The sequence below is a fragment of the Arachis duranensis genome, chromosome 9 (genome assembly GCF_000817695.3).
Source record: "Arachis duranensis cultivar V14167 chromosome 9, aradu.V14167.gnm2.J7QH, whole genome shotgun sequence".
Taxonomy (NCBI): Eukaryota; Viridiplantae; Streptophyta; class Magnoliopsida; order Fabales; family Fabaceae; genus Arachis; species Arachis duranensis.
The window spans coordinates 40,706,396-40,716,799 of NC_029780.3; the positions used below are offsets into that span (position 1 = coordinate 40,706,396).

The 10,404-nt window shown below is 38.6% G+C and overlaps 1 non-coding gene across 1 annotated transcript; it reads left to right on the plus strand.

Moving 5' to 3' along the window:
* The first annotated feature begins 4,343 nt into the window (after positions 1-4,343).
* Positions 4,344-4,451, plus strand: LOC127741924 (small nucleolar RNA R71). Its single transcript, XR_008003112.1, has one exon. It is a non-coding gene; the product is annotated as a small nucleolar RNA R71 (small nucleolar RNA).
* Positions 4,452-10,404: the final 5,953 nt, after the last annotated feature.

Consider the following 10,404-nt stretch of genomic DNA (forward strand, 5'->3'; position numbering starts at 1 on the left):
CAGAGCTCCACACCTTAATCTATGGTGTGTAGAAACGCCACCGTTGAAAATACATAAGAACAAGGTCTAGGCATGGCCGAATGGCCAGCCTCCCAAAGTGATCAAAAGATCTAAAGATCAAAAGATTCCAAAGATCAGATGATTAAAATACAATAGTAAAAGGTCCTATATATAGAGAACTAGTAGCCTAGGGTTACAGAGATGAGTAAATGACATAAAAATCCACTTCCGGGCCCACTTGGTGTGTGCTTGGGCTGAGCATTGAAGCATTTTCGTGTAGAGACTTTTCTTGGAGTTAAACGCCAGCTTTGGTGCCAGTTTGGGCGTTTAACTCCCATCCTTGTGCCAGTTCCGGCGTTTAACACTGGAAATTCTAAGGGTGACTTTTGGGCCATCAAATCTTGGGCAAAGTATGGACTATCATATATTTCTGGAAAGCCCAGGATGTCTACTTTCCAACGCCGTTGAGAGCGCGTCAATCGGGCTTCTGTAGCTCCAGAAAATCCACTTCGAGTGCAGGGAGGTCAGAATCCAACAGCATCTGCAGTCCTTTTTAGTCTCTGGATCAGATTTTTGCTCAGGTCCCTCAATTTCAGCCAGAAAATACCTGAAATCACAGAAAAACACACAAACTCATAGTAAAGTCCAGAAAAGTGAATTTTAACTAAAAACTAATAAAAATATACTAAAAACTAACTAGATCATATTAAAAACATACTAAAAACAATGCCAAAAAGCGTACAAATTATCCGCTCATCAGGGTGGCACCTTCTTCTTGAAGAACCAATGGTGTTCTTGAGCTCCTCTATGTCTCTTCCTTGCCTTTGTTGCTTCTCCCTCATAGCTCTTTGATCTTCTCTACTCTCATGGAGAATGATGGAGTGCTCTTGGTGTTCCACCCTTAATTGGTTCATGTCATGACTCAATCCTTCTAGAGAAGTGTTGAGTTGTTCCCAATAGTTGTTTGGAAGAAAGTGCATCCTCTTGAGGCATCTCAGGGATTTCTTGATGATGAGCTTCCTCATGCGTCTCTTGAGATCCATGAATGGGCTCTCTTGTTTGCTCAATCCTTTTCTTAGTGATGGGCTTGTCCTCTTTAATGAGGATGTCTCCTTCTATGACAACTCCAGCTAAGAGCATAGATGGCAAATGAGATGAGAAAAAGCTAGCCTTGCCAAGGTGGAGGGCTTTTCGGCTACTTTGTAAAGTTCTAAAGATATGACTTCATGAACTTCTACCTCCTCTCCAATCATGATGCTATGGATCATGATGGCCCGGTCCACAGTTACTTCAGATCGGTTGCTAGTGGGGATGATGGAGCGTTGGATGAACTCCAACCATCCTCTAGCCACAGGCTTAAGGTTCAGTCTTCTCAATTGAACCGGCTTGCCTTTTAAGTCTCTTCTCCATTGAGCTCCTTCCATACATATGTCCATGATGACTTGGTCCAACCTTTGATCAAAGTTGACCCTTCTAGTGTAGGGGCGTGCATCTTCTTGCATCATAGGCAAGTTGAACACCAACCTTACATTTTTCGGACTGAAATCTAAGCATTTCCCCCGAACCATTGTAAGATAATTCTTTGGATTCGGGTTCATACCTTGATCATGGTTCCTAGTGATCCATGCATTGGCATAGAACTCTTGAACCATTAAGATTCTGACTTGTTGAATGGGGTTGGTAAGAACTTCCCAACCTCTTCTTTGGATCTCATGTTGGATCTCTGGATACTCATTTTTCTTGAGCATGAAAGGGACCTCGGGGATCACCTTCTTCTTGGCCACAACTTCATAGAAGTGGTCTTGATGGACCTTTGAGAAGAATCTCTCCATCTCCCATGACTCGGAGGTGGAAGCTTTTGTCTTCCCTTTCCTCTTTCTAGAGGTTTCTCCGGCCTTAGGTGCCGTAAATGGTTATGGAAAAAACAAAAAAAGCAATGTTTTTACCACACCAAACTTAGAATGTTGCTCGCCCTCGAGCAAAAGAAGAAAAGAATAGAAGAAGAAGAAGATATGGAGGAGAGGGAGAGAGGTTTGGTTTCGGCCAAGGGGGAGAAGAGAGGGTGGTGTTGTGTGAAAATGAAGAAGGATAGGGGGTTTATATAGTGGATGTGAGTGGTGAATGATGTTTGGGGAAGAGTGTTATGAAAAGGTGTAAGAGAGAGGGAGAAGGTAGGTGGGAATCCTGTGGGGTCCACAGATCCTGAAGTGTCAAGGATTTCTCATCCTTGCACCCTTTAGGCATGTAAAATGCCTTCTGTATGCAATCCTGGCGTTTAACGCCAGACTGATGCTTGTTTCTGGCGTTAAACGCCAGCTCTATGCTTGTTTCTGGCGTTAAACACCACTTTGCTACTTATTTCTGGCGTTTTAACGCCAGCTTTCCTCAGGGTGCAATCCTGGCGTTTGAACGCCAGCCAAATGCTCTTTACTGGCGTTTAAATGCCAGCAAGCTCTTCCTTCAGGGTGTGCTTTTTCTTCTGCTGTTTTAGATTCTGTTTTTAATTTTTGCAACTGTTTTGTGACTCCACATGATCATAAACCTAATAAGACATAAAAGAACAATAGAAAACATAGATAAGTAAAAATTGGGTTGCCTCCCAATAAGTGCTTCTTTAATGTCTATAGCTTGACAGTGAGCTCTGATGGAGCTTCACAGATGTTCAGAGCATTGTTGGAACCTCCCAACACCAAACTTAGAGTTTGAATGTGGGGGTTCAACACGAAACTTAGAGTTCAGTTGTGGCCTCCCAACACCAAACTTAGAGTTTGACTGTGGGGGCTTTGTTTGACTCTGTATTGAGAGAAGTTTATCGTGCCTCTTTTCCATGTTTACAGAAGGATAACCTTGAGCTTTAAACACAAGGTAGTCCCCATTCAATTGAAGGACTAGCTCTCCTCTGTCAACATCAATCACAGTTCCTGCTGTGGCTAGGAAGGGTCTTCCAAGAATGATGGATTCATTCTCATCCTTCCCAGTGTCTAAGATTATGAAATCAGCAGGGATGTAAAGGCCTTTAACCTTTACCAACACGTCCTCTACCAATCTATAAGCTTGTTTTATTGACTTGTCTGCCATCTCTAATGAGATTCTTACAGCTTGTACCTCAAAGATCCTCAGCTTCTCCATTACAGAGAGTGGCATAAGATTTATACCTGACCCCAGGTCACACAGAGCGTTCTTAAAGGTCATGGTGCTTATGGTACAGAATATTAAAAATTTACCAGGATCTTGTTTCTTTTGAGGTAGAGTTTGCTGAACCCATGTATCTAGTTCACTAATGAGCAAGGGAGGTTCACCTTTCCAAGTCTCATTACCAAACAACTTGGCATTCAACTTCATGATGCTCCTAGATATTGAGCAACTTACTCTTCAGTTACATATTCATCCTCTTCAGAGGAAGAATAGTTCTCAGAGCTCATGAATGGCAGAAGAAAGTTTAATGAAATCTCTATGGTCTCTATACGACCCTCAGATTCATTTAGGTCCCCAATAGGGAACTCCCTTCTCTCTGGAGGACGTCCCATGAGGTCTTCCTCTTTGGAATTCACATCTTCCCCTTCCTCTTTGGATTCGACCATATTGATAATATCAATGGCCTTGCACTCTCTTTTTGGATTCTCTTCTGTATTACTTGGGAGAGTACTAGGAGGAATTTCAGTGATTTTCTTACTCAGCTGACCCACTTGTGCCTCCAAGTTTCTAATGGAGGACCTTGTTTCATTTATGAAACTTAAAGTGGCCTTAGATAGATCAGAGACTATATTTGCTAAGCTAGAGGGGCTCTGCTCAGAATTCTCTGTCTGTTGCAGAGAAGATGATGGAAAAGGCTTGCTATTGCTAAGCTTGTTTCTTCCACCATTATTAAAGCCTTGTTGAGGCTTTTGTTGATCCTTCCATGAGAAATTTGGATGATTTCTCCATGAGGAATTATAGGTGTTTCCATAGGGTTCACCCATGTAATTCACCTCTGCCATTGCAGGGTTCTCAGGATCCTAAGCTTCTTCTTCAGAAGATGCCTCTTTAGTACTGTTGGATGCATTTTGCCATCCATTCAGACTCTGAGAAATCATGTTGACTTGTTGAGTCAACATTTTATTCTGAGCCAATATGGCATTCAGAGCATCAATTTCAAGAACTCCCCTCTTCTGAGGCATCCCATTACTCACAGGGTTCCTCTCAGAGGTGTACATGAATTGGTTATTTGCAACCATGTCAATAAGTTCTTGAGCTTCTGCAGGCGTTTTCTTTAGGTGAATGGATTCACCTGCAGAATGGTTCAGTGATATCTTAGAAAGCTCAGATAGACCATTATAGAATATATCCAAAATGGTCCACTCTGAAAGCATGTCAGAAGGACACTTTTTGGTCAACTTCTTGTATCTTTCCCAAGCTTCATAGAGGGATTCACCATCTTTTTGCTTGAAGGTCTGAACATCCACTCTAAGCTTGCTCAGCTTTTGAGGAGGAAAGAACTTGGCCAAGAAGGCCGTGACCAGCTTATCCCAAGAGTCCAGGCAATCTTTAGGTTGTGAGTCCAACCATGTTCTAGCCCTGTCTCTTACAGCAAAAGGGAAAAGCATGAGCCTGTAGTCTTTAGGATCTACTCCATTAGTCTTAACAATATCACAGATCTGCAAGAACTCAGTTAAAAACTGATAGGGATCTTCTGATGGAAGTCCATGGAACTTGCAGTTCTATTGCATTAGAGCAACTAGTTGAGGCTTCAGCTCAAAATTGTTTGCTCCAATGGCAGGGATTGAGATGCATCTTCCATAAAAATTGGAAGTAGGTGTAGTATAATCACCAAGCATCTTCCTTGCGCCTCTACCATTGTTATTGGGTTCGTCCATGTCTCTTTCTTTTTCGAGATTCTCTGTAAGGTTTTCTCTGGATTGTTGTGCTTTAGCTTCTCTTAGCTTCTTCTTCAGAGTCCTTTCAGGTTCAAAATCTGCTTCAACAAGAATGTCCTTGTCCTTGCTCCTGCTCATATGAAAAAGAAGAGAACAAAAGAGAAATCCTCTATGTCACAGTATAGAGATTCCTTTATATAATTAGAAGAAGAAAATAATAAAAAAAGAGGAGAAAAATTCGAACATAGAGGAGAAGAGAGAGTTCGAATTTTTAGATGAAGAGAAGTGTTAGTAATTAAATAAATAAATAGAAAGAGATGAGAGGGGGAGAATTTTGAAATTTTTTTTTTGAAAAATAGTTAGTGATTTTCGAAAATTGAGAGAAGAAATACAATTAAAATTAAAATTTGAAACAATTAGTTAATTAAAAATAATTTTGAAAAAAAGTGAGAAATTTTCGAAAGTTAGAGAGAGAAAAGTAGTTAGGTGGTTTTGAAAAAGATAAGAAGTTAGAAAAGATTTTGAAATCAAATTTTTGAAAAAGATATGATTGAAAAGATATTTTTTTGAAAATTATTTTGAAAAAGGTTTGAAAAGGAAATTAAAAAGATTTGATTTTTTTAAAATTAAAATTGATTACTTGACTAACAAGAAACTAAAAGATATTATTCTAGAATTTAAAGATTGAACCTTTCTTAACAAGAAAGTAACAAACTTAAAATTTTTTAATCAATCACATTAATTGTTAGTAAAGTTTTTGAAAATCATGAAATAAAGATAAGAAAAAGATTTTGAAAATCAATTTAAAAAATTTTTCGAAAATAACAAAAAAGAAAAAGAAAAGATTTGATTTTGAAAAAGATTTTGAAAAGATAGGATTTATAAAATTGAAATCTTGACCTGACTAACAAGAAACAACTTATTTTAAAAATTTTTGACTAAGTCAACTCAGAGATTTCGAAAATTATGAGTAAAATAAGGAAAATATATTTTTTTATTTTTGAATTTTTAATGAGGAGAGAGAAAAACACAAATATGACCCAAAATACAAAAATTTTGGATCAAAACCAATGATGCATGCAAGAACACTATGAATGTCAAGATGAACACCAAGAACACTTTGAAGATCATGATGAACATCAAGAACTTATTTTTGAAAAGTTTTCAAGAAAAGGAAAACATGCAAGGCACCAAACTTAGAAATTTTTAATATTTAGACACTATGAATGCAAAAATGCATATGAAAAACAACAAAGGACACAAAACAAGAAAATATGAAGATCAAACAAGAAGACTTGTCAAGAACAACTTGAAGATCATGAAGAACACATGCATGAATTTTTCGAAAAAAAAATGCTTAAATTCTAAAAACATGCAATTGACACCAAACTTAAAAATTGACAATAGACTCAAACAAGAAACACAAAATATTTTTTTGATTTTATGATTTTATTATTTTTTGGATTTTTTTGAAAATTATTTTTAGAAAAATAAAAACAAAGAAAAAATTTTTGAAAACTTTTTGAAAACAAAATAAAAGAAAATTACCTAATCTGAGCAACAAGATGAACTGTCAGTTGTCCAAACTCGAACAATCCCCGGCAACAGCGCCAAAAACTTTGTGCACGAAATTATGATCATCAACAATGGCGCCAAAGACTTGGAGCTCTCAAACGTGAATCACACTTTGTCACAACTTCACACAACTAACTAGCAAGTGCACTGGGTCGTCCAAGTGTAAACCTTACGTGAGTAAGGGTCGATCACACAGAGATTGTTGGTATGAGGCAAGCTATGGTCATCTTGTAAATCTCAGTTAGGCGGATTCAAATGGTTATAATGGTTTTCGAAAATTAAGATAAATAAAGCATAAAATAAAGATAGAGATACTTATGTAAATCATTCGTGGGAATTTCAGATAAGTGTATGGAGATGCTTTGTTTCTGTTGAATCTCTGCTTTCCTACTGCCTTCATCCAATCCTTCATACTCCTTTCCATGGCAAGCTGTATGTAGGGCGTTACTGTTGTCAATGGCTACTTCCCATCCTCTCAGTGAAAATGGTCCAAATGCTCTGTCACAGCATGGCTAATCATCTGTCGGTTCTCGATCATGTTGGAATTGAATCCAGTGATTCTTTTGCATCTGTCATTACGCCCAACACTCGCGAGTTTGAAACTTGTCACAGTCATCCCATCTCAGATCCTACTCGGAATACCACATAGAAGGTTTAGACTTTCCGGATCTTAGGAATGGCCGCCAATAATTCTAGCTTATACCACGAAGACTCTGATCTTTCGGAATGCAGACTAAGAGATACACGCTCTATCTACGGTAGAACGGGAGTGGTTGTCAGGCACGCATTCGTAGGTGAGAATGATGATAAGTGTCACGGATCATCACATTTATCATGTTGAAGTGGAGCGAATATCTTAGAATAAGAATAAGCTGAATTGGATAGAAGAATAATAGTAATTGCATTAATTCTCGAGGAACAGCAGAGCTCCACACCTTAATCTATGATGTGTAGAAACTCCACCATTGAAAATACATAAGAACAAGGTCTAGGCATGACCGAATGGCCAGCCTCCCTAAATAGCATGTGAATACGAAAAATAGGGAATCAGACCCCTAATACAATAGTAAAAAGTTCTATTTATACTAAACTAGTTACTAGGATTTACAGAAATAAGTCTAAGTGCAGAAATCTACTTCCGGGGCCCACTTTGGTGTGTGCGTGGGCTGAGCTTGAGCTTTACACGTGCAAAGGCTCCTCTTAGGGTAAAACTCCAAGTTGTAACGTGTTTTTGGCATTTAACTCTGGTTTGTGATGTGTTTCTAGCGTTTTACACCAGAATGCAGCATGGAACTGGCGTTGAACGCCAGTTTGTGTCATCTAAACTCGAATAAAGTATAAACTATTATATATTGCTGGAAAGCCCTAAATGTCTACTTTCAAACGCAATTGAGAGCGCGCCATTTGAAGTTCTGTAGCTCCAGAAAAGCCATTTCAAGTGCAGGGAAGTTAGAATCCAACAGCATCAGCAGTCCTTTGTCAGCCTCCTATCAGATTTTTGCTCAGGTCCCTCAATTTCAGCCAGAAAATACCTGAAATCACAAAAAAACAAACAAACTCATAGTAAAGTCCAGAAATGTGAATTTTGAATAAAACTAATAAAAACATTCCTAAAAGTAGCTAGATCTTACTAAAAACTACCTAAAAACAATGCCAAAAAGCATATAAATTATCCGCTCATCACCATCCTCGGTGCATTCAAAGCTGAACAAGGGGGTATGGTGACTCTCTGGATTGCCATCTTCAGCTGGCGGATCAACCGATACTGCGTGTTCTTTCTTCCGCTTCCAAGTTGCCTAAGATGACTCATCTTGAAAATAGAAGACATGATAGTAAGAAAAGTAAATGCTAAAGCAAGGAAGCATAAATTATTCAAATGAGGTAAAAATAACTAGAATTGAGTGAGTGAATTAGTATGACATTGATGAAAAATAGGTTTGTGGATTCTAAATTGCGCCTTTTAGAACACACACTAGTATAAAAAAGTTATATCACAAAAGAAGCATGCGCTTCACTCATTCTAATGTGTTTGAAATACTTTTAACATGTAGGTTAAAACAACCAAACAAGCAATAAAGAAGCATGAAAGCATTCAAGTCATAAACATATGGATGCATATGATCATGAAACACAATACATTACGATAAATGCACAACATCCATCAAGAAATTGCCTAATCAAAGAAAGAGATTCAAATCACATGTTGGCTAGCTATAACATGCAATTCCAAAGATTTAAACTGCTTTAAAGGCAATTCTCATGTACTTGGTATTCAAAAATATTAAACATGAAGAACTCAAAACCAGGTAATGAATTGTAACCTCAACAAGAGAATCCAACAATGGCAATTAATAAAAATGGTGTTAAACTAACATCCTATCAGTGATCAGTAGCAATAAACAGTAAACAGAGTTAATAATCCAACACTTATCAAAGAAAAAGAGAAAATGAAATGAGAATTAAACTAACTAAACACTAACTACCTAAAAGGAATGGTTATCAATGGTGTTTGGAAGTGTTGGATGAGGGGCAAGAGAAGGGAAGAAGAAAGGAGAAGAGAAGGAATGGAAAGAAGATGAGAAAAGAAGAGTGGTGAAATAGGCGGTCCACGCGTACGCGTCGTACGACGAGTGCGCGTGGGATGGTGAAATGGGAGTGACGCGTACGCGTGAGTCACACGTATGCGTGGTGGGTTATTGAGAGTGTCGACGCGTACGCGTGGGGTGACGCGTATGCGTGGGTTAGCTTGTGCCAAAGGCACAAGTCTAGAACACTTCAGGCACAACTCTCGGATTTTTGGCTGGAATGTGGAAATTTGGGATCCACGCATATGTGTGAAGCACGCGTGCACGTGGATGGTCAAAAAGCTTACGGCCACGTGTACGCGTGGGTGACGCGTACACGTGGGCGACGCGTACGCGTGGGTCGGTGCTCTGTTTTTCAAAATTTTTCCAAGTTCTTGCACCAAACCAAGCATTCCTAACCCCTAAACAACTACCAAAACACCATAAAACCTTCTTTAACATACCAAACTACTAAATAAACTCAACAAACTCAACAAAATATGAAGTTGAACTAAGTTTACCAATATTTGAAAAAGAAAAATGAAAAGATGTTACCATGGTGGGGTGTCTCCCACCTATCACTTTTGTTTATTGTCCTTAAGTTAGACTTATAGGGAGCTCCTCCTCAAGGTGGCTTGTGCTTGAATCCATCCTTGAACATCCACCAATGCTTGGACTTCCAATCTCTATTCTTTAAAATTAATGCCACCAAGCCTTGATGGAGTTCTTCACAAACCATGGGCTCCGAAAATTGATCCTCATGTATTCTTGGATCCCATATCTTGTTTCTACACCCATCTTCAAATTGATCATCATTGTTCCATTTGGATGGAAAGTAAGATGAATTCTCAATGAAGTGCCAAATCCTCCTTCTAGACCCACCTAGTTGCGCACTAGCCAAACCTTTGTCCCTCATTTTTGATGTATCAACCAAAATGAACCTTGCTTTGCAATGCCAACCACAAAACATCCTTCTCTTACGCTTCATCCCGCAAAGTTCTCTAAGTTGACCATCAGTTTCAAGAAATCCATACTCAAGTGGGCAAATAAAGCTAATAGAGATGACTTTTACCCACTCAAGTGTAGGAGAAGATGATAACCTAGGTAAAGAAGCTTCCAAGGATCTTAACAAAGTGTATTCAAATCCCATCTTTCTTTTTCTTAGGACCTCCACCTCTTAACAAGATTTCTCAATTTTAATCCCTTGCTTATTAATTTTATCTAACTCTTTTCCCTTACTAAAACTATAAGTGGGAGGATGAGAGAGGTCTACCTCCACAACACTTCCAAATTCACCGGGAGAAGGTTCTTCAAGTTCAAAGGATTCTTCACCACCAAGGTTTAATGCATGATCTTCATCACCAAGGGAACTCAATTTTTGCTTTATCCCATCTAATTCTTCATATGGAATA